The sequence below is a fragment of the Brachyistius frenatus genome, unplaced genomic scaffold (assembly GCF_029030835.1).
Source record: "Brachyistius frenatus isolate BFR_SWC_R1_liver_20210118 unplaced genomic scaffold, ASM2903083v1 Contig_184, whole genome shotgun sequence".
In the NCBI taxonomy this organism is placed as follows: domain Eukaryota; kingdom Metazoa; phylum Chordata; class Actinopteri; family Embiotocidae; genus Brachyistius; species Brachyistius frenatus.
Window position 1 is genome coordinate 447,212 of NW_027210783.1, and position 22,605 is coordinate 469,816.

Genomic DNA, 22,605 nt, shown 5'->3' on the forward strand with positions numbered 1-22,605 from the left:
ATATTACTCTCATCTGTTTGCTCTGTTGTTAATTCACCAGCCCGGCCTCCTACAAATAACATTTCAATGCTGCCAAATTGGTTTTCAAATTAAACTTTGATGCAACACAATCACTGGCTGGATTACATTCAGAGGGAACTTTTTTTTTCTGCCGTGAATAAATGAAACTCTGTATTTATGAACCGCATCAGAGTCGACAGGAAGCAGCTGTACGAAGGAAAGAAGGTTTCACATCCAGAGTCTCATTTGAGGTTTGGGACAGAAGGACTTTGGTTTAGATGATGAAAAGGTTGTTGTTTTTAAAGAAATGAAAATAAATTGTAGACTTTTTCTGTATCAAACCAAACTGCAATGTTTCATTGGTTCAGAAACATAAAGAAGTGTACATGAAGTTTACCTGAAGATCAGATTGTGCAACAAATATTTCAATAATTTACAAAATAATGGACTCCCATTAAACTAGTCTCATAAAACACAAAGTCAATTATTTTTTTCCATCAGTTATCTCGGTCTTGTTCGTTAAAGTCGCTCCTTATTAGTTTTCTGGAGGTCCACCGGAAAATAATCCCTCAGTCGTTAGATATTATGGTCACTTGGTTTGTCGCCAAAAATGAGTCTGAAAAGAGAGAAATAAGGTGGAAGAGGCCACATGTGGTAGATGCTGAATAATTTCACTGATGCTGCAGAGATTTTTCTCTTTGTTACTTCTGGTCCTGAATGACATGTTTTAGATGCCACACAGTATCCCGGCAATTCAGTCAGCTCACGGCCCAGAGCTTATTCAAAGTATAATGATGAGAAAGGAGCCGCTGAATGTTTGGCGTGTTTGAGTGACTGAAACCATCAACCAATTATTGAACTGTGATAATGAGTTTTTCTTGGTGGATTAATGACCTCAGCTCTCTGGAGAGACATCGCAGTGAAATGTTTGGACGCGGCGTCGTCGGAAGGAGGCCGATTGTGAATTGTTAATATCGGTGCGAACACGCACTTAAAACCCCCCCAAAAAACACAACCCCATGCGGCTGCGCAGCACGTTGAACCTGAGCGGACGCATGCCTCCATGCAGCCGCAACGACGGACGCCTGTCATGCAGAGAGTCTCTCCGACTCGCCACTCTCGTCTGCACCTGTCTTATTGTCTCTTCTACTTCTCGCCCATCTTCTCACCTCTGCCGAGTGTGTGTGTGTGTGTGTGTGTGTGTGTGTGTGTGTGTGTGTGTGTGTGTGTGTGGTAATTGTTTAGCCCATTTAAGGGTTTGCATGTTTGTGGCCTGATGTGGACGACCCTGCAGGAACACCTCACCTCCTCTCCTTCATGTTTGTTTCACCTCCTTTCCTGACGACGCCTCCTCATGAACTCAGGACCGGCAATCTTCAGCCTCTCCGGGGGATTCGCAGCGGGACTCTTTTTATCTTGAGAAAGCCGCTCTGCAAGCGTCACTTCGACTAAACGCTGCTTTCTGTCCAATTCAAACATTTTGTTTTATAGATTTTCTTTGCGGTTTGATGGATTAGAGCTGAAATTTGAAACCTCAAACCTTCTTTTTGGTAACTGATGAGTCGTTTTCTCGTTCCCGCTCTTCCACTGCGCTGCTTTTGATCTGTTTTACATGATAGTAAACCGAACAAAACAAGCGATGGATGTTATTTCACTTTTTTTGAACATCAAACAACCAATTTCTCTCAGAAAACTGGTTCATTCTCCGTCAGTATTGATCGCGTTAAGCTGCTCAGACGACGACTCTGAGTTGAAGGAGGTAAAACCGGTCAGTCCAATCTCAGAGCTGCTGTGAATCAAACGTCAGTCGTTTATCTGTCAGTCAACTTTATGCCCCCCCTCCCCCGCCCCTCCATACATCCAGCCGTCTTTATGTCCTCTGACAGGCAACAACCTCGGCTTCACCTTGCTGCTGCTGGACTTCCTGCCAAAGAAAAGAATTTGAATGCGCCGGCCGTCGTTGGCCAGACGGAGTGTGAAACGGGAGCGTTTTCGTGCCGTCGGAGGGTTTCTCCTCGGCTTCAGAGGGAACATCGGCGCAGCGGGAGACGCTGGCAGACAAACGAGGTGTTAACACAGCCGCTGTACCCGAGAGGCTCCGCTTTACATTTGAGTCATTTAGCTGACAGACTAATTCACACCGACGTACGGAGCCTCGATCAGGGACTCGCTGGAGGGAAATTAAAGACCTGTTTTTTGTTTTTTTTATTCATCAATAAGAAATTCGGACTTTAATAGGAATAATATAATCTGCTTTACATGTGAGATTTCTGTTGTCATACATCAGGTCTGACTGCACATGTCATCCAGTCGGGTTTTTTGGGAGGTTTTCATTTCTAACCAACTCTCCAAAAACTCAAAGATTCTTCTCTGGACTGTAAAACATTTCAAACACGATAAAAGACGATCAACAACCAGTAAAACTTGTTTTTAGCTGAATTGACTCTCCTTTCTCTTTACTGATAGTTTTATCTTCTATTTTTTGTGCTTTTTCTACCGCTATGTCAACATTTAAACATATCTGTTGATTGCACCACAGTTCCTCACCATTTTTTTTGTTTTATGTCTTGAGGATGAACTTATGTGGTCGATCACGCTGAAGCTACAGAAACATTCGGTGCACTGCAGTCATTTTTTTTCTCTTGATTTCAATCACTCTCGGGTGTGTTTTGGGGTCATCGAGGTATTGCTAATCAGTACATACTTGCCCTTAATATAATGCTGTGACTGAGTGGCACATTGGTAATAAATGAAGAAACGTTTGTGGTCTGTAGAGTCTGGTGTGCACGGTGCCGTTTTGGGCCGTCCCAAACCAAAGATAAGAAACGAGGTGATGTCTTTGCCAGCCAGAAAATCCCTCACAGATTACTGTCGAGCTTCATCGAGAAACTTCAATCGGTATTCCTTAAAAAGTTCAAATGTGATACCTCCACACCTACTTTGAATTTATTCTCATTTTCTAATCCTAAAGTAACATTATTTTATGTACTTTATGTAATGAACGAGTTTGTAGTTTGAAAAAGAAACTTCTCCAGAACGATAATTCACAGACTGATATCAGGGGAAGGAAAGTCCGGCTCCTAATTTGAAAAATGATGACCGTCGTGACTTTGCTGACATCATCAGGCTGTTCTGGACTTCCATAAGTAGTCGTATCACTTATGGGTCATTTCCCGTCTGCTAATAGGGACATGATATTGATTTATATCGTAGTTATCCTTTCCTGGAAGCCTCGGCCGATTAAAGATTAGCGGTTGAATTGGTCCCGTTTCCTCTGCAGGCTTCACCACAGAAGTAGTTCAACAACTCTGCGGGGTTTTCACAGCCGCCGCATCTGAGAATTAGTGTCAAACTCCCCGTGAGCTGTGAGTATTTAGCTGCTGCTCTTATGCAGTCTGGTTCACGGATGAATGAGCAGACAGAGGCGCAGGTTGTTATTCAAGGCCGCTCGGCACTTACCCGACAGAAGAAGAGAGATTCTTTAGCTGCTGAAAATGTCTTTGTTAACCACTTCAGAAAAGTAGACGACGGCCGCTTCCTGCTCAAGTTCAATTATTTTTATTAGGACGTGCTTTGAAACGAGGAAGATGACAGACGCTTCAAAACAAAGCTAACTTTAGTTTGAGCCTCCTCCATACCAGCAGGTAGTCAGAGTGCAGTATCATGTCCAGCTTCCTGGTGCATTGTGGGAGCATTCGGCATCCTTCATTGTGCATTTTAAAAGCTTCACTGTTAACAGGTTGTAGTCAAAGACAGAAAAAGCTTGAAGTATTTCATTTAGGATTTTATTTACATGAAGATTTAAGGCACCAAGTATCTTTGCTAGTTTCAGACTGATGAACTTGTAACTTTCCAACGTCCTACGTCGCTTTAACACCAATCCAACAACACCTGGATGTGCTGGTGTTAAAATGAGGTGTAGTTACGAGCTGACCAACAAACAGCTGAGCTGAGTTCAACACGACGTACTTCCCTTCGTGCAGTCGTATATTAGTACGCTGAAATGTGTAGTACTTGTATTTAGACAGAGTATTGTTGTCTCAAAACCAGACGCTGCTGTTCTGAACCTACCGGAAATAACCGCAACATTTGAACGCATCACCTGCCAACGCGCGTGCCGGCTTTTATGATTGTAACCCAGAAACAAACGTGTCGTCGTTTCCTCCTCCAGTTCAAATTTTTGTGGCCAGAAGTGACCATATGTGGACGAGCTGCGGATCTGATTGGAAAACAGAGGACACTATGCTCCGCCGGAAAATTAATAAGAAGGAGTGAATCTAGCGAATGAGTTATATATTTCTGTATTGCCAATGAGTTATGGAAAAAATATATTGACTTTCTATTCAATGAGAAGTTGAATGGGAGTCTGTGGAGTCGGAGGCTTTTTGGAGCCGACCTCTAGTGGACCTCAAAGATATTGCAGTTTAAGGCACTTCCACATTGGTCTTATACGTCGTCCCTTTGTATATAGTCTATGGCTACACCCCTTTGAACAACGCACTTTACTTTGCACTCGTACTACTTGCCCTGTAAGTAGAAAGAGTGGATTTTGAAACTTGTGCTTGGATCGTTAAAATAGATCCCCGAGAAGCATCTGCTCTACTTAATTGTCATGTAGAAAATGAGGAGTGCTTCATGGAAAAATTTGAGCTCCTAGAAATGTTGGACAGAAAATGAATTGTTCCTGGCAGCGCTCCACCGTCAGTCCCTTCGGCAGCACTTCATGTTTACTTATTTTTATGGATTAATCCCGTTTGGTTTTATTGGTTGCCAGGGCCGTGCGACTTTGAACTTAAGTTGATTAGCTTTCCTTGTTCGCCCTCTGAATACCGGCGGGGCTAACACTTGTGTGTACTTGAGGCAGATTTCATCACTTAATGGAGGACACCAAGGTAAGACAATGTGCTAATGTGGGGAAGAGAACACAACCGGCATCTTTGAAGCCGCACCGAGCTTTTAATCGCAGTCGGATCAACTTTTATGACATCTCACCCTTTAAGGAGAGCTTCAGCGAGCAGCTACTCATCTCCATCTATCACAGCGAACCACTGAGTGCTTTGACATTTAATTTAAGCGTCAGAAAAATCAATGGCACATAAAAAGACCTGTTGAACTCCTTCACGATGGAATGTAAAATAAATAAATAAATAAAACCTTCTGAGTCACTTTAACCTTTCAAGATGGAATTTACCCCAAGATAGATGCAAATTCTCCGTGGTCATGTGGACCGTGGTATTCTTCAAGAGAACAGATTCTTCTTTGATTTATAATCTGTAACTTTTACCTTTTAAGAAAATAGAAAAATGTGAACTGAGACTTTCTGAGGGGCTTTGTGACATTAAAGCGACAATTTAACCTTTCGGGAATCATTTTAGAAGTTCATCCTGGGACCAACAGCACCATCACGTGATGCACGCACAAAGGATGGACATTTAAAACAAATATACTTTTGAAAATGTACTCTGAATTAATCTCCCTTTCTACCTGCAGAACTTGACTGCACCTCATCTTTATTTATGTTTTGAAGGAGTTTCACGCTGAACTTTTTGACGGCTGTAGTCGTCTTTGCAGGTTTCTGCTGTTTCTCACAGTTTTACCTGCTAAGTTCTACAACTTTTTAATGGCGGCTTGCAGGCAGCTTTTAGGTGCCTTACCGGGCGTAACGCATTACCACCAGGCGCCTGTGAAAACCGGTGAAAGGCCGACATTTATACGGTGAGAAAATTCAAAAATCGTGTCCCATCCCAACAATCTCTCAATTTCTAGAAAGCGAGCAAATGAGGAAATTTGTGACAAACAATTCCCCCAATGAGACAAAAACATAAATATGTTAACAAACTTTACTGCCAAGAATAGAAATATCTTTTTATTAGCTCTTGATTTTGATCACATTTTGCTTAATATAAGGTCATTAATATGAAATATAGATTTAATCAACGGTGATCCCTTAACCATTACCACAGGAATACAGAAACAGCCACACTAATAGAGTACTTACACTAGTTTGCTGAATATATTTGAACTCAAAATGAACCGTTTTATATGAACCTGTTCCTGTCTGACAGTTAATAATCATTCACTAATCATCATCCGTAATATGAAATATTGTTCTGTCATTTGATGACAATAAAAAAAAGTTTAAATATGGAACCTTTTGATGATAAAATGTTCGAATCAATGGCAGCTATGATTAAAAAGCCACAGATCTGTTACTCTGCTTAATGAGCCCTCTGAACATCAAACACGCTCTCAATCACCAGGTTTTCAATTTCCAAGGATGTCATTTGTTAGGACGCAAAACAGGCGGTCTTTAATTAAAATCTCTGGAATGTGAAAATAACTGCCTCGTCTTTAATAAAAAATAAATTAATGAAAAAAAAAGCTGACAGGATGTCATGGTTGGTAAAGATACTCTCTGAATGGATATCAACATAACATCAGGCTCACTCCATCTATTTTTATTTTCTGGGAATAAGTGTGTTCGATCAAGAGAATATTTACTCAGATTGGAGGATTATCAGCAAAACAAACGAGTGTCGTCTAAATCTGCTCAAAGCTGCTTCATTTTCAGTGGAAGTCAGTAAAACTAAATATGGAACCACAGAATTTCTTCTTGCTTTTAAATGATCTGACGCCTCTACAGGCAGGTCGACAATATATCTTTAACCCTCGACTCACCTGCCACCCCTGCGGTTAAGACTTAACCATCGTCCGTTGTCACGGCAACAACTTTGTGTTCCATCAGAATTATTGGACACATTCCTTCAAAGTCCTTCCTGCATACGAGTCAGTTGACTGGTTGGTGGACGTGCACAACTGTGATGCAGCAATTGTAGTGTTTTTATGTTTTTTATTGTGTTTGGTTGTTTTTCACCATTTTTACATTTTGCAGTAGAATAAAAGCCGTCCATGAGCCGGGTCTTTGTCGCGCTGCAGAGCCGCCAGGGAGCAGAAACTCAGCGCCTGCAGTGAAGCATATTAAAGTAGCAGCTTCTGTCTGGAGGCTGGTGGTTGTTTCCATCCCTGATTGCGGCGTATTGATATTTCAGCCTGTAGACCACCGCTCCTCAGAGTCCATAAACATGCCGGTGTTGGTTTATTGCTAGTCAGCCGGGCCCTTTGGAGGGAGTGTATGTGAGGGGGAGGGGGGAGGTTCAGTTGCAACAAACCATACATTGATCTGGGATCATGAACACACACGTACACACTCGGGTTTACAGGAGAGAATCAGCTTAATGCAGCAAACCAGAGCCACTCGTTTACTGTGTGTGTGTGTGTGTGTGTGTGTGTGTGTGTGTGTGTGTGTGTGTGTGTGTGTGTGTGTGTGTGTGTGTGTGTGTGTGTGTGTGTGTGAGACTCCCATTTTTCTATCTGAGAATCAACAACAGCTTCTGTCTTCTCCTCGCTCTGCGTCTGTGTTTCTGCTTCACTATTCAAGCCTGTCTGTTCTGGTCTGTTGTGATGTCACACCGGTCGAAAGTCCAAATCAACTTTATCAAATTTTATTAATCACAGTTTTCTTTTCTCATTTAATGTTATTTAACTAGTTTTTTGTGGCATTTTTTGCAAATTTAATGAAGGGTGAAACTTTAATTTGTTGGCTGAAATTTGACTGTTGAACAAACTTGTTTTTACATCCATCCTTCATCTTTAACTCTTCTTCTTCTTCACCTCTGCTGCAGTCAGCGAAGGTGAAATGGGATTTTAGCTCCGCCCTCTCCTGGTGAACAACGACACGCACATTAACCCCGCAGCTACTGTGTGTGTGTGTGTGTGTGTGTGTGTGTGTGTGTGTGTGTGTGTGTGTGTGTGTGTGTGTGTCCCAACATGGTCTGCCTCATGGTGCGAGATCATTTTTATTCAGGCGTCGGAGGAACATTTAAAGAAGAACAAAAGGTCAAACAATCTCTTTTTATTCTCTTATCAGTTGATTAAAGGAGAAAATGATAACAAACAAGTCGCCGGCTTTGTGTTCCAGTTTGGTCAAATAATTATCAGTAATAACAGAAGACAGCGAGAGGAAGGATTCAAGGTTTTCTTGTCAGTCCGATGTCATTTCTTGATAAAAATTAAAACCCAATGAAATTAGTTCAGTAATAAAAACAAAATGCTAAAATCAATTAAACAAATTAATATGAGCAATAAAAACACATTTGTAATAAATAGTTGATGGATATATGCTTTATAAATATAAATATAAATATAAATATAAATATAAATGAATGGCTCCAAGAAAAAAAATCACATTAAAGTGATTTTAACAAGTTAACAAACAAGAAACGAGGGCAGTTTAAAATTCATTATTCCTTTTTTCAGGTTTTTTGTTAATCAAAAACTGATAATATATCTTAAATTCTTTGAATGTGTGTGTGATCTGGTGAGGACGAGACCCTGAACTCACCGTCTGAGATGTAAATGCAGGAGGAAAATGTATGTCGGAGCTGCAGAGAGAGAGGATCGAACACACACACACACACACACACACACACACACACACACACACACACACACACACACACACACACACACACACACACACACACACACACACACACACACACACACACACATTCCTCCACATCTCCCCCTCCTCTCCCCCCATGTTGTCTTTAGCGGGTGATGGACGGCCCAGTGAGACCACGACAGCAACACATTAGCTCTGATCACATGACCGGCGAGAGAGACACGGCGTCTCTTACCACACGTTTTCATATGGATGCTTTTTTGTGTGTTTATGTCGACACACAGACACACTGCGGTACTGCAGGGGAGGCATGCACTGCTGCAGCTGCGTGCGTGCGTGCGTGCGTGTGTGTGTGTGTGTGTGTGTGTGTGTGTGTGTGTGTGTGTGTGTGTGTGTGTGTGTGAGATCAAAGGGAAGCACACAGAGGAGGTGACATTTGTCAGTGCTGGACGTGCACCTCAGAGTGTGTGTGTGTGTGTGCACATACTTTGAATGTGTGTGTGTGTGAGGCGTGATATTTTTCCCTGACACCCCACCAGCTGCTTGAAATGTTAAGCTGTGTGTGTTTTCATATGCTAATATGTTCTCGTGCTGCAATGTGTTTGTTTGTGTGAGTGGTGTTTGATAGTGTATCATTTCACTACGTGTGTGCGCGCGCGCACATGTGTGTGTGTGTGTGTGTGTGTGTGCGCGTATGTGTGTGCGTGCGTGTGCCCAGACACATCGTCCCCAGACAGCGCCGCGCCGTATGACATGCCACGCTTGTTGTCAGCACAGCCGTGCTGGTAACCATGGCAGCCGCGGTCGTTAGGGAGCCGTGGCGACGGCTGACGACCCTCGGGGCAGGAAGTGCTGTCACATCTCACGTCCTGCTATTTTTCATCTGGATCTCATCGTTTGCAGTAATTTCTCCGTCTCTCTGTCAGACGTCCCGTCTGATCTGCCGAGGCCTCGTCGGAGCGCTGGTTCGGTTTCAAATGGTCGGCTCGCCGTCTTTAAACTCTTGTTCATGTTCAGTTGGGTTTATTGTCACTTGATGTTGCAGCTGAACTTCTCCAAGGTAAACTGAAGGTGTTTGATGATCCATGTGTTGATCAGACTGCGTGATGATTCTCTTCAGCTCGTCCAAATACGGTCACTTCCTGCTCCGAACTAGCAAAGATGGCGACGGACAGAATCTGAACCGGAGGCTTCGTAACGTTGACAAACCGACGTGGTGACGTCACTTCCTGTCAGAAAACCTCCCAAACACCGAAGAGTTTACCGTCTCAGATCACCTGAGTGTCTTTCACGTCCTGCGACTCCCGTTCGACACGTCTAAAGATGAGCGAGCGTCTTATTTTCTGGACCGTCGAGGTGTTCGCTGCTTCCTTCCCTCCGACTGTCGGCACCGTTTCCTCCTCACGTTTCTGTTCGCTGAAGCTTTATTAGCGCAACGTTTGTTTGTTAAAAAACAGTCAGCGGCGGTGACGCGCGTCTTAATCAAACGTCCTTTGTCCTGCGTCCCTCTTGGTTTCTGTTTGTGTAACTGTCCATTTTGAAGAAAATGAATTCAGCGACTGAACAGTGACTCAGTTTCTCTTCTCCTGGTGGCAGTCAGACATTTATCTGGCACTTTCTGAATATCTCTACTTTTTTTTTCTTTTACATGATCATAGAGTTGTTGTTTTTTTATCCTGTGAAGGACTCTTATCACGGCCTGAAGGAGGACGTGGACCTCTTCATCACTCAGTTCAGACTGTGAGCTAAAACGTCACTTATTTGTTCTTTAATTTCAGAGAGGACATCTCTGGAAGCCGTTATTGTGTTTGTTGTGGCATTTTGAAGCCGTCAGTCATTCCTTTTTAATGTTTTTAAGGATTTTATGGAGGGAAAAGTTTCTGTAAAACAGCAGCTGACTCACTGCATGCGTCTTGTTCCTTCGTAACTGTGTTTCTTCCGGCTCACTGGGGCGCCTTTTTTTTTTTACGACCAGGATTTGATGGTTTTTTTTTTGGGTCGTTCGCCTGCCAGCTGAGTCTGTAATGAGTTCCACGGGGCTAATAGCTGCTTAATGGACAGAGAAGGACCGCATCGCTCTATTTTTTGTATTTGTATTTTCTACAGGAAAGACAGGAGAAAGAGACGAACAGAGGGGACAGGGAGGGAATTTCATTTCAAAAACCCGCTTCATTAAAAGTTATTTAAGCTGATACGGATCAAAGCATGAAAAACAACCGTCGGCGAACATCGTCACGTCCTCTCCGCTGCCGGGACGCATCCATGCTGCATTTATTCATACCAGTTATTTCAGCTCTTCCGATTCTGGACATCAAGCTGAAATTTTCATGTTGAAAAGAAAACACCTGAAAATTGTTGAATTTTAAACAGAAATAAATGTATATAACTTTAGAAAAGTGTTATCAAAGCCCGAACACGTCTAAAATATCTTCTTCCGTCTCAGACAGTGAAGCTCCGCCCCTCTTGAAACGTGAACGTCGCTCAGAAACACCTCGTTTCACTGCTGAACACTTTCTGAAGCATTTCAAGGGTCTCTGTTGATGATTTGATCTTTTGGACCCTCAGGAACCGCTGCTTTAAAAAAAACAAAAAACAGACGTAATTCTGTCATGGAAATCACTGCATGGGCTCAGGAACGGCCCATGCAGTGCTCCGGGTTCAGGTCCGCGGTTGAAATCACAAACGTTCACGTGACCAGTGAATGTTGACCAAGAGACGACACTCTGAATCCTTCCTCTCGAAGGGCGACGCATTCCTGAACGTTACTCTTCTCTTGTTTTATGGTCGGGAAGTCGACGTTTAACAAGTGAAGGAGACGAGGAAGAAGCATTGAGGAGGGCAAACGTAGGGAAAAAGGAACGAGATGGAGAGATTACAGATAACGGCAAAAAAACAAAACAAAACAGCGGAACATGAAAAGCGAGCTGAGAGTGAGGTCACCACCTTGATTGAAGCTGAAACTCTCTCTCTCCGCTACGTCCCTCTCAGCCCGGCTCCTCTCATTTATCTTGCTTTAACTCTCAAGTGCAAAGTGCTGTGCTGCCCTTCGGTTTGACCTGCTGGGCTGGAAATTTATATCAACACACACACACACACACACACACACACACACACACACACACACACACACACACACACACACACACACACACACACACACACACACACACACACACACACACACACACACACACACACACACACACACTTGTGGGTCAGGTAGCCCTCAGTATGTCGCTGACTGGTCAATAATTAGAAAGCCTGCTGTTCTTCTGCTGTCACCGCAACCATAACAACGTGGACACTTTTATATGCTGTGTGTGTGTGTGTGTGTGTGTGTGTGTGTGTGTGTGTGTGTGTGTGTGTGTGTGTGTCTCTCTCTCTCCGGGAAGTACTTAGCAGCGTCAGATCAAAGGAAGGCGTCCAACGTCTGCCCGCCGTCTTCCCAGCTAATTAATCCAACACACCCTCACTCACACATTCGAACACACACACACAGGTTGCATACAGAGGAGACTAATTAGGCTGTGGCCTGTTTTTATGGACTGCGCGAGTGTGTGTGTGTGTGTGTGTGTGTGTGTGTGTGTGTGTGTTGACAGTAATCCGAACAGCGTCTCTAACATGGGAACGAGGTGACTGACACAGTTTTTACTACTGAACTCGTTGATCTTCAACAAAACAACAGATCGTTTGTTGAACTATATTTTCACCTTTTTTTTTTTTTTGAAGGTTAAACAACTCAAACTGCTCAGTTAAGGAAAAGTGAGAGGGGCTGTTTGTCAGAGAGGAGTGGAAACAGAAAAGCTGACATTTCACAGATGCCAAAATGACCTGAGGGCGGCTCAACAGCTGTCAGCGATGACGCAACACCACAATGATTGGCGTGCGTCGGCTCACTGTTGACGACCTGACTGTTCTCCGGCGCTGTGATTCCTCCCGCGTCCACTGGAGGATTTGGCTGTTAGCCAGTGTTGCTTTGGATGACACCGTCAAATGAAACTTGGCACAAACCCTCTCTCGTCTGTAATTCAAATGATCTGCATTGTGAGTTGTGCGACGACAGCTTTTGTGCCTGTCGTTTCAAAGCATAAATCAGTTTCCAGTTCGATCCAGGTGCTTCAGATTGTGCACTGTGATCAATCTCAAGGCACAAATAGGAGTGAAACTGCTGAGGTTTTCCAATTTTTCCTTGCTGCTGAGCTGTCCGTGGTGCTGAACTGTCCATGGTACTGAACTACTGTCCGTGGTGCTGAACTGTCCGTGGTGCTGAACTGTCCGTGGTGCTGAACTGTCCGTGGTGCTGAACTGCTTCCACATGACAGCAACATATCTGGCAACCAGGAAATCCACAGCTGGGCTCTTCTTTGTCTCTGGATCTCTTGTCCAGTGCACTTTTGGCAGCAGAGGTTTGAGTTAGTTCTCTCGGTGGGTTGGTGGTGTGTGTGTGTGTGTGTGTGTGTGTGTGTGTGTGTGTGTGGTGGTGGTGGTGGGGAGGGGGGGGCACTCAGCTGACGATGGCTTTGCCGGTGTTTTCTGTGCAGGTCTCTTGAGGAATGCGGCTCCATCACTCTCCAACTCTACTCCTGGTGTTTACTGTCGTCTTAGCATTTCCCAGCATGCCTCAGTTATTTCTTCGTAAATCTAAGTGATGGGCGGAAATTATATTTACTTTTGTTTAAAACATGCTGTTTTGGAACATTTCAATGAAGACGTAATGATTCATAAAACGGGGCTATGATTAAAAACCATAAGTGTAGGAACGTGATGGAAAGTGCTGTCTGTTAAAACTGTGAAAGAGTTCAAATTAAACAACATGAGGTTAAAGTTGAATTTTACTCCTCATGGGATTCATGTTTGAACTCCTAGAAAAGAGTTTCCTTTCACTCTGCTTCAGTATTCGATGTTTTCACAGACAGTTTAATTCCAGACTGGAACTGAGTCGGTGACTCGTCGGTCTCGCCGGTCGTCCTGCTGGATAACAACCCCAACATGCACCGTGTATCTCGAAGCTGTTTGAGTCGGTGACAGATGGTGTCTTTTTTTTCTTCTTTTTTTTTTTTCCTGGAGAAGGACGGCGCTTCTTCTCCAGACGGGAAAGTCAAAACAGGTCGTTTGAAGCCATTAGAACAAATGACTAATGCTGTTTTTCTGCCGTATCGATCTGCTGTGCACACGCTGAATGTTTAATGCTGTTGTCGCTCTGTTTGCTTCGAGATTTCAGTGCCGGTCGTTTCGTGTAACGACGTCAGACGAGCCTTTTTCGGCCTTCTCACCGCGGATGATTCGCTGCCTCACTTCCTGTTCGGAGGTTGTTTTTTTTCGTTGAATAACGAGCATTTTGAAACAGCGTTTTCTAATGAATCTGTAGAGATAACATTCGTCCAATTAACTGATAATGAAGCGAATCACAAGTGCGCTCCTCTGTAGAGTTACAGCTTCTCCACGAGCCTGTAGTCAGTCAGATTCATCCTTTGATTAAACCATTCACTGCTCGACCAGATGCCTTGCCTCGGGGCACGCCGGCAGCCCTTTCTGAGGCTGATGAAGATGAGGTGTGATCATCTCAGGTGGCTCAATGGTGGGCGGGAATCAAACACCTGCAGCTTTCACCTTTAACCTCGGCTGCTGCAGGAAACCACAGCTGCTCCCTGACTGCTCCACTCCAACCATTGTTTCCATGGCGATCCCGCTGCCTCCTCCTGTCATGACCAAGCACCAAAAGAGACGTGTGTGTGTGTGTGTGTGTGTGTGTGTGGCTGCCAGCAAACACTGTACAAGGAGTTTTGTTTTGTCTCACACACACTTGAATGTGCTGAGAATTTAAAGGAGTTGCTGCACACACACACACACACACACACACACACACACACACACACACACACACACACACACACACACACACACACACACACACACACACACACACACACACACACACACACACACCAAAAACTACACACAGTGACACCGCAAGTAGATGTGATAATAACTCAATTTATCACAGTTTAGGAAAATTCCCTCTGTGTGTGTGTGTGTGTGTGTGTGTGTGTGTGTGTGTGCGTGCGTGCGTGCGTGCGTGCGTGCGTGCATGCATCTCCTCCTTTAATGCCCAGGTCCAACGATGCAGATCAGGATACACTGATTCACTGATTAACAGTAACACACACACACACACACACACACACACACACACACACACACACACACACACACACACACACACACACACACACAGAGATCAGGGCAATTAAGGGCAATTAAATAGACTGATGTAGCGCAACAAATTCAATTACAGCTCAATGTATAATTACGTATGATTAAATTAAAGGCAGGAAGGAAGCAGTGAAGGAAAGGAGGAAGGAAAGGAGGAACATACAATGTCCCTGTTGTTGAACTGTTTTCTGGGGTTCTCTGTGTGTTTCTGTCTCATTGTTGCAACCTAAAGATTTGAATAAAGTTCACTTCAACGTTGTGAGTTCTGACAGAGAATTGGACTTTTTATTTTTCTACATGGTTCAATTTCATCCTCTGCGGTTAATCCTGCTGGGTTTTTTTTTAGAGAAAACGCTCTGACGCAGGCGGTGTGAGACATCGAGTTGTTGTTGTTGTTGTTATTGTGTGCGTGCGGACGCTAAAAGAGCACCGGATACTCCCAAAAGAAAACAGCAAAAACAACAACCCTGCTCTGTTACTTCTTGTGGCTTTCTCCAATTTCTTTTATTGTTAAGCATTTTTTCCTTCCCTGCACAGATCGTCTCTAACGATGCTTCTCGTCCCCGTTAACCGCCGGGTGGAGTTTTACTGTTGAAAACACTCAATCAAACACATTCATTTTGCAGATAAACAACAAAAAGCAGCCGATCACCACGTTTTGTTGTCTGTCACGCACTAAGCAAATTGTTCTTCTTCTAATTGCTGAGTCATGCAGTTTTCACACAAACATGGTTCAGATATTAACAGATTCTACACAATCTCCTCGACACAATAAAAATATATCTCTTTTTTCTATTTTTCTGGTGAGATACAATTTCATTATTTCTTTCTTTTGATATAAAAAATCTCTAGGTGTCATCCCATTAAATGATAAGAGATGTGGATAGCTGAGATGTAACAGGAATGGTTATCACCTATAAAGACCAAGTTATAAGTGTGAAACGTGAAGGTAGTGAAACAAGGTGTAATGAAGGTCTCCCGACGGGTTACTTCCGTTAACGAAGTCCGTTTTATTCCGAAAGACTTACTTTGTGCTGTAACACCTCCAGCAGAGACGCTACTGAGGAACTTTGTCAGCAGAAAAAGTTTAGCGTTGATTATTGTGATCAGAAGATTTTTGCGACTTCCTGAAGGGACTGACTCATAACGGCTCAAATACATCCAACTGACATGTTGTTGTTTATTTCACTCCTTCTGCCAAAACTAAAAGAAAATGTGTCGCATCAGGAATTTGGCCGACGCGCCGAATAAAAGATGAGTTTTTAATTAGGACGAAGTTTCTTTAAGTGCAGCAGGACTGAAACGAGAGCGGAGGAAACTCTCAGGATCGACTCGGCCGCCGGTCGATCTTTCCGAGGAGACGGATTTTAGTGAAGCGACCCGTGAGTGTGAGAGTCAGCAAAAACAGAAGTGAGACAAGAAAGGAGGAGAGAGAAGAATGCGTGGTAATTAAATCAAATGTCTGAAAGGGAAGAGAGGACAAAGGATGAGTGGAAGAGAGGATGAGTGATGGGATTTTTTGGGGGGAAAAGTTATAAAGAGGGCAGGAGGAGAAGGAGGAGGAGGGAGGATAAAGAGGATGGAGGACGGAGGAGATGAATGAGAAGACAAAGAGGTGGAGGAATGAGAGGTGAGCGATGCTGCAGATGGCGGGATGGTCGCCGTGGGAAAAGGTTGAAGGATGACAGGAAGTGACGGATGCCGCCGGGAGGGGTGACGAGGGGGGACGAAGGAAGTGAGAAGAGGAAGGAAGAGGATGGAGGGACTCTGAAGGAGCGAGAGGACTTAGTGAAGAGGAGACGCAGGATTAGAGGAGGAAGGAGCGAACAGGAGAGGTGAAAGCGAAGCAACGGGGAGGAAGTGAGGGATGGACAAGGAAGAGAGGAGTGCGGGGGAGGGAGGGGGAGCAGAGGCGGAGGCTCCCCGGGGACTCGAGGTAGCACCGGGGTTGGGATATTTTCAGTTCAGCTGGCGGTCTCGTCTCCCCAAATGCCCAAAATGCCTTTTGCTTCTATATTTAGAGCGTTACACAACAAAAGGTTGCATCATCTGCCAACGTGGTTTTATTTGCCAGGATTCGCTGTGTTGTCTCGTTTTTCTTCTTCTTCTCCCCCTGCGGCGGCTCCCTCACACCGAGCCTGTGAATAAGTTTGTTTGTAATCAAGTCTCCTCGTTAAACGGAGGTTAACCGTGAAGAAAAAGCGCTTTGAGCTTCTGTTTTTAGTTTTTTTGTGCTGCAGCTGTGAGGTGGAGGGGAGGAGCCTGGCGGCGTCCAGCCTGCACAAGCCCCGCCCCTGGTGCTCCAGTCAGATCCACTCAACTTTGTTTAAAAGCTACACAACATTTGTCCGGTAGGGAGAGTTTCTACAAAAACACAAGTCGACAGGTTGCTGATGTCACCGACGCCACAGCTGTGAAACACTGAATAAATGCCAGCTCGGCCCTTTGAACGTCTCACCAGGTTTAAAAACGTCCACATACTCTGAACTACGGAGAGATTTACCTGCTGCTGATTGGCTGAATCACCTGCTGCTGTTTTAAAGCCTCCAGTCTGGCATTTCAGCTGCTGCCATCTTGTTTTATTTCAGAGCGGGAAGTGACCAGTTGGGGTGGAGCGAGGGGTGGATCAGACTGATGATGTCCCGCCCACTCACTCCCAGAAGCCTGACTGCACTCGGGCCTGTCAATCATTGTCAATGTCAATTTAACTAAAGTCACCATCATGACATTTACTGTCTTTGTGTTTCAGGAGAGAACTTTTTCAGTGGGAGTCTATTGGAGACGGAGGTTTTTTGGAGCCAGCCCCTAGTGGCCCTCAGTGTGTATTACACTTTAAGGCATTCACTTTTCAGACCCAGAGCCTACAAATATTTTTATACACACTCAGTCCCACACTATATGTTTAAATACCTAAAAATGACTAATTAATTATCTGTCCAGTCAGTATGAAGTAAAACAGCCCAAAACAATTTAAGCCCCCAAAAATATCCAATTTAATGGGGATAAACAAAAAACTCATAAATAAACAGATCCATAATTGCAAAAACAAAAAGTGACCAATCAGCAGGACAATATAATAATCTTAAACCCATTTGAAGAATATTTTTGAAGGTAACCACTGCTGTTAAACTTCACTCAACTCTTAGCTACAGGACAAAAGCTTTAAGCCTCATCGTGATGGACATCAACCCTGATTCCTTCTTTGTTCCTCCCAGAAAAGAAAAAAAAACCTCAATCACGTGATTGATTTTCCTGATTCCTCCTGAGATTTAAACCTCGGCCTCTCTGATGAGATTTCCGTCTTTTCCCCCTCGGAGGTCTTATTAATGGTTTGATTTTATTTGTTCTAACATTGGCTGCCACTAATCTGTAATCTCACTATCGATTCATCTGCTAACGGCTTTCTCGATAATTTGTTCAGTCGGAGTCCTTCAAATATCAGAGCTCTGCACCTGTTCAATGATAAGAGTTTTTTTTGGTTTCGACGTTAGTGCTGCAGTACAAGAGACGTTAAAATAACTGCAGCCGCAACTGAGCAGACAAACTGACTTGAAGCTGTAAGAGCACCGGATCATACGTCCGACTTTAACTTGGAGCCTCGTTGTTCAACGAACAGCCTCCGCTTGTTCATGCAGAGCGTTCTGTCCACTTTCCGAGGACTCGTTCTGAACTCTGGGATGAACCGTGTAATAAAACTGGACTCCAGTATGAATGATTTTAAGGTTGATGTCGGTGCAGGACGTGTTTTTGTTTTTGTTTGGTCTCACTGACATCAATAAGGAGAGCCATTTGCCTTCCCGTCATCTCCTCGTTCACCAGATTTCGCACTCTGTTTGGCCTTCCCTTCCTTTTTACCCTGATGGTGTTATGTTTGTCCTGCAGCCGCACAGATTAGGCTTTTCTGTCCACGTATTTTAATTGTGTGGGCTTTTAATTTCTGGAGGCTTTTATTGAAAGGTTTTAATCTGCACATCATGTTGGATCTTGCTGACGGGACCAACGAGTCGGGATTTAAACTGCGCAGCGTCCGGAAATTTAACAACTTCATCCACTCCAAAAATACATCCCGATATCTCTGAAAGGTCCATTTTTAATTTCCCTGAAAAGACAAATGAAGTATCTGATAGTGAAGCTCATCAGCTCATATTCAACACATACTCTCCATGTGTGATTTGAATTATGCGTCACTATGGTTCGGTTCAGATATGTTTGACCTCCGTCTCTCTTTTATGGAAACGCAGACGGGAGGAAAAAGGATGTGATGGAGGGAGGAGAGCAGGAGGAGAGCAGGAGGAGGGATGTGAGGAGAATGTAAGAAACCAAAAGATAAAAGGAAGTGAGAGGACGTAGAGCGACGGGAAAAAAGAGACTTGAGAGTGAATGACAAAGAGAAGAAACTGGGAAAACAGACGGGGTTTTTTTTCTTTACAAAGCAGAGAAAAGGACTCGGTAGCAGCAGAAAGTCTAAACGGGAGATCACATTAGACTGAAGTGAAGGAGAGAGTGATACAGAGGAGGATCATGGGACCAAAAGAGAGACGGAGGGGAGTTCGATTAAATCCAAGAGAGATGGACTGAGACAGCCGCGGGAGGAAGTCGGCAGCGAAGCAGCGTGAGTGATGGATGTGGAGGCAGAGAGGCAGAGATGAATATTAACGCAGGAACATTTGAGGGATGAAGAAAGAGTGGAGCAGAGGAAGAGGAGCAATAACAGCTTTGGACCAATGACACAACATTGAAGATAGTCTGGGGGCCCTTTTTATTTATTTATTTTACAAATACGTAGACCTGAAGAGGAAAACACATTCAAACAATGTCTCTGATGGAGGATTTTTTTTTTTTCTCCTCTAGTTTTAACATCCTGAGCTGAGAAGTAGTGATTAAAAAAAAAGTTCAGTCTGTTCCTGAGGAAGCAACAACCTTCACGAGGAAGTATTCAGAGTGTCGTCTCTTCATCAACATCATTTGTGAATTCAACCGCGGACCTGAAACCGGAGCAGAGAAACATCTGAGTTTTGTGTTCAAACTTTTGGGGGAACGGGAAATCTTCAACACGCCGACTTCCAGCCAAGTGTTCCTGAGCCCATGTGGTGATTTCCACCACAGAATCATGGCTGTTTTTTTTAAAGCAGTGTCGCCTAGAGATAGAGGTGAAGAGTGATGGGAGTGTGTGTGTGTGTGTGTGTGTGTGTGTGTGTGTGTGTGTGTGTGTGTGTGTGTGTGTGTGTGTGTGTGTGGGAGACGTGAAGGAGGAGAGAAACCTGAGCGACCATCCTGAGAGGAGGAAGAGGAGTGATGATGATGATGGAGAGAGAACCACCCACATGTAATAGAAAGCAGTAAAGCAGCTCGTCTCTCCAGTTCGTGGCTCAAAGACGACGGGACACGCTCGCTGCTTCGATGTTTTTATAACGTCTGCTCATAACGGGAAGTAGACGCCTCCCTCTTTAAGGTACATACATGACCCAGAATGCAATGGGGGAAACTGCTCATAAAGGCAACTAAAAATTCGTATCACGGTAGTAGGGTGAGTTTGGCAGTAGCCCCGAGCGGCGGACAAGTCATTCATTTACTCAGGGCCAAGTCCATCAAAGTCTTTAACAGCTGCTACAAGTATCATCAAAATCTCCCGTGTGATTTACCGCCAGACAGCGCCGACACCTTTTAGCCAGGAGATGCTTGTTTTCTCGCACCTGCAGGCGGCTGCGGAGGGCACGATCCCGCCTCGTCCCTCATGTTTAATGTAACTTTTATAAACGGCTCCTCTTTGCAGCAGTTTTAATGGACTGGACTTCTTCAACTGCAGCTCGGCAAACCGACTGATTTATTCCATGCGGATTCGGTGTCGTGTCGGCGCTTTGCACAGGTTTGGTTGAGGACAGGATCCTCTGCTCTGATTGGTGATTTTCTTCCGTTATAGCACCTGAGGAAGTGATTGATCAGAGATGTGTTTTGACTCATACCAGCTGAGGGACCGTTTACTGCGCTAATCAACTTCCTCACCTGCATTTGAGGTTGTTTTACTGAGTGGAGCCCGAACCAATCAGAACCAGCCTGACAGGAAGCGTCTGGGTTTGTGAGTGGACGAGTGGACCGATTGGTCCGAGAGAATCGTCACTCGTTGGCAACAGACCTTCTTCTGTTTTTGGAGAGAATGGAGCGCGTGTGTCTGTTGAAGTCGGAGATGACATCATGGTAGTTTCCACACAGCGTTGCTACGACAACGAGCTACACTGAGGAAGGCGCTATCCTCAGTGGGTAAAACCAAATGCGAGCGTGGAGTCGAGTCTCTCGGCTTCTCCGGGCTGCAGCTCTGGGAGGTCGTTAACAGAGGTTACGTTCACGATGAACGGCAGCCCGCCACGTTCGTGTTCGGTTTTTTTAGGGCAACGACGATTAATTGGAGTGAAAACATAATACAGTTTTTTTTAATTCAAGATGTGAGCTGCCTCAAAACAAGCGCTCCTACTGTCTCCCTCGAAGTTGATAAATGTGTCCATCAGTTATCTCGGTGTTGTTAGCTAAAGTCACTCCTTCTTCTTAGTTTTCTGGAGGTCCATCTGAAAATAATCCCTCATTCATTAGAAAAGAAGATTCAAGAAGACCTGTTTTTGGGGGCGTGTCTGTTTGATTGACAGGCCTGTGGTGCAGTCAGGTTACAGCTATCGGTGGGCGGGACGTAGTATCGTCAGGTTTCCGATCAGATCGGTCAGATCCACCGCTGGCTCCTCCCCCAGCTCGTCCAAATATGGTCACTTCCTGCCACAGTAAAGCAAGACGGCGACGGTAGAAATCCCGGAGAGAAAAGTCGTTTTGTTTTTTTAGAGGTTGTGTTTAAGACGGGAGACTGAAGCTGATAGTTTTCATGTTCAGGAAGGTGTGACGTTTCGTTATCAGCCACCGTCGGGCTTATCGCTGCGTTTCCTTCTGTGTCAATGAGGTCAATCCTGCAAGTCACTGCAAGTCGTTGTTCTACCTGTCAGAGCAGCAGCTGTTGACACGTGGCCATTAGCAAAGGAGTGTTGTTGTTGTTTAGTTGTTGTTTTTTTGTCCCAAAGATGGAAACAAGAGACGTGAAAGTGGATCAGAAAATCATGAGATGCAGGGAGTCAAAGATGCAGCGAGATTTCTGAGGGAGGAAGATGAGAGGAGAGTTACAAATAGCTTTGTGCAAAGAGATGCAGGTGGAGAGAAGTAGATGGGGGGGGGGGGTCGGTGGGGGCAAGACATGTAGAAGTGGAGGAGAGAAACCGGAGGACGAGGAGGGAGGTGAGTTTTATCTGCAGTGCCGTAGCGTTGTTAAAGTCGTCAGCAGAAATTCACCCTCGCTATGCAGATTTTTAACTGCATTCCTGCTGCTGCAGAATTAATCCACATAATTTAATCCGCTCCGCATGATGGAGTCAACGGACAGCAGGAGCTGCAGGAGCTGCAGGAGCTGCAGGAGCTGCAGGAGCTCGTCTTTGTCTGACCTTTATTCTCCTCCACAGTTCAACATGAGGCTGCCGTCATCGTCCACTCAGATACATTATTCAGTCAAAGAGGAGAATCCGCTGAAACAGAAGACGAGGACCGCCGAGGCTCCTCCTCCTCATCCTCCTCCTCCTCCTCCTCGTTGGTTTTTTGGACGCTGAAATGAAAAAAAGTTGAAGCTCGAGGTCAGAGGTGAAAACCGAAGCGTCTCTGCTGTCACACTGCAACCTGCCGAGTCCACGTTCAAACACAGAATCAAAACAGTAAAAAAACATAAACGATAAGAAACTAAAAACAATGTTGAGACTGAACAAAACAAAACAAAAAACATGTCGTGATGATGTTGAGCAAAACATCTGTGTTGGGACGCAGCATATAATAATAATATAAAATAATCATAATAAAACCTAATCATATAATCTGTCCTCTTCTGTTCCTGAATGTCGTCCTGTGAA

General features: G+C 44.4%; 1 protein-coding gene across 4 annotated transcripts in view; it reads left to right on the forward strand.

Annotated features, from left to right (window-relative positions):
• The window catches only part of trpc5a (transient receptor potential cation channel, subfamily C, member 5a), a 74,151-nt gene that overhangs the window by 10,368 nt on the left and 41,178 nt on the right, over positions 1 to 22,605 (forward strand). The window contains exon 1 of one of the 4 annotated variants that reach the window (XM_069718010.1): positions 19,015 to 19,827. The exons of 1 other annotated variant lie outside the window; for it this stretch is intronic. The gene's annotated coding sequence lies outside the window, so the exon portion shown is untranslated. Of the gene's footprint in view, positions 1 to 19,014; positions 19,828 to 20,039; positions 20,130 to 20,522; positions 20,544 to 22,605 lie in introns of those variants that run through there. 2 more of the 4 variants (XM_069718011.1, XM_069718014.1) reach the window with 2 other exon arrangements.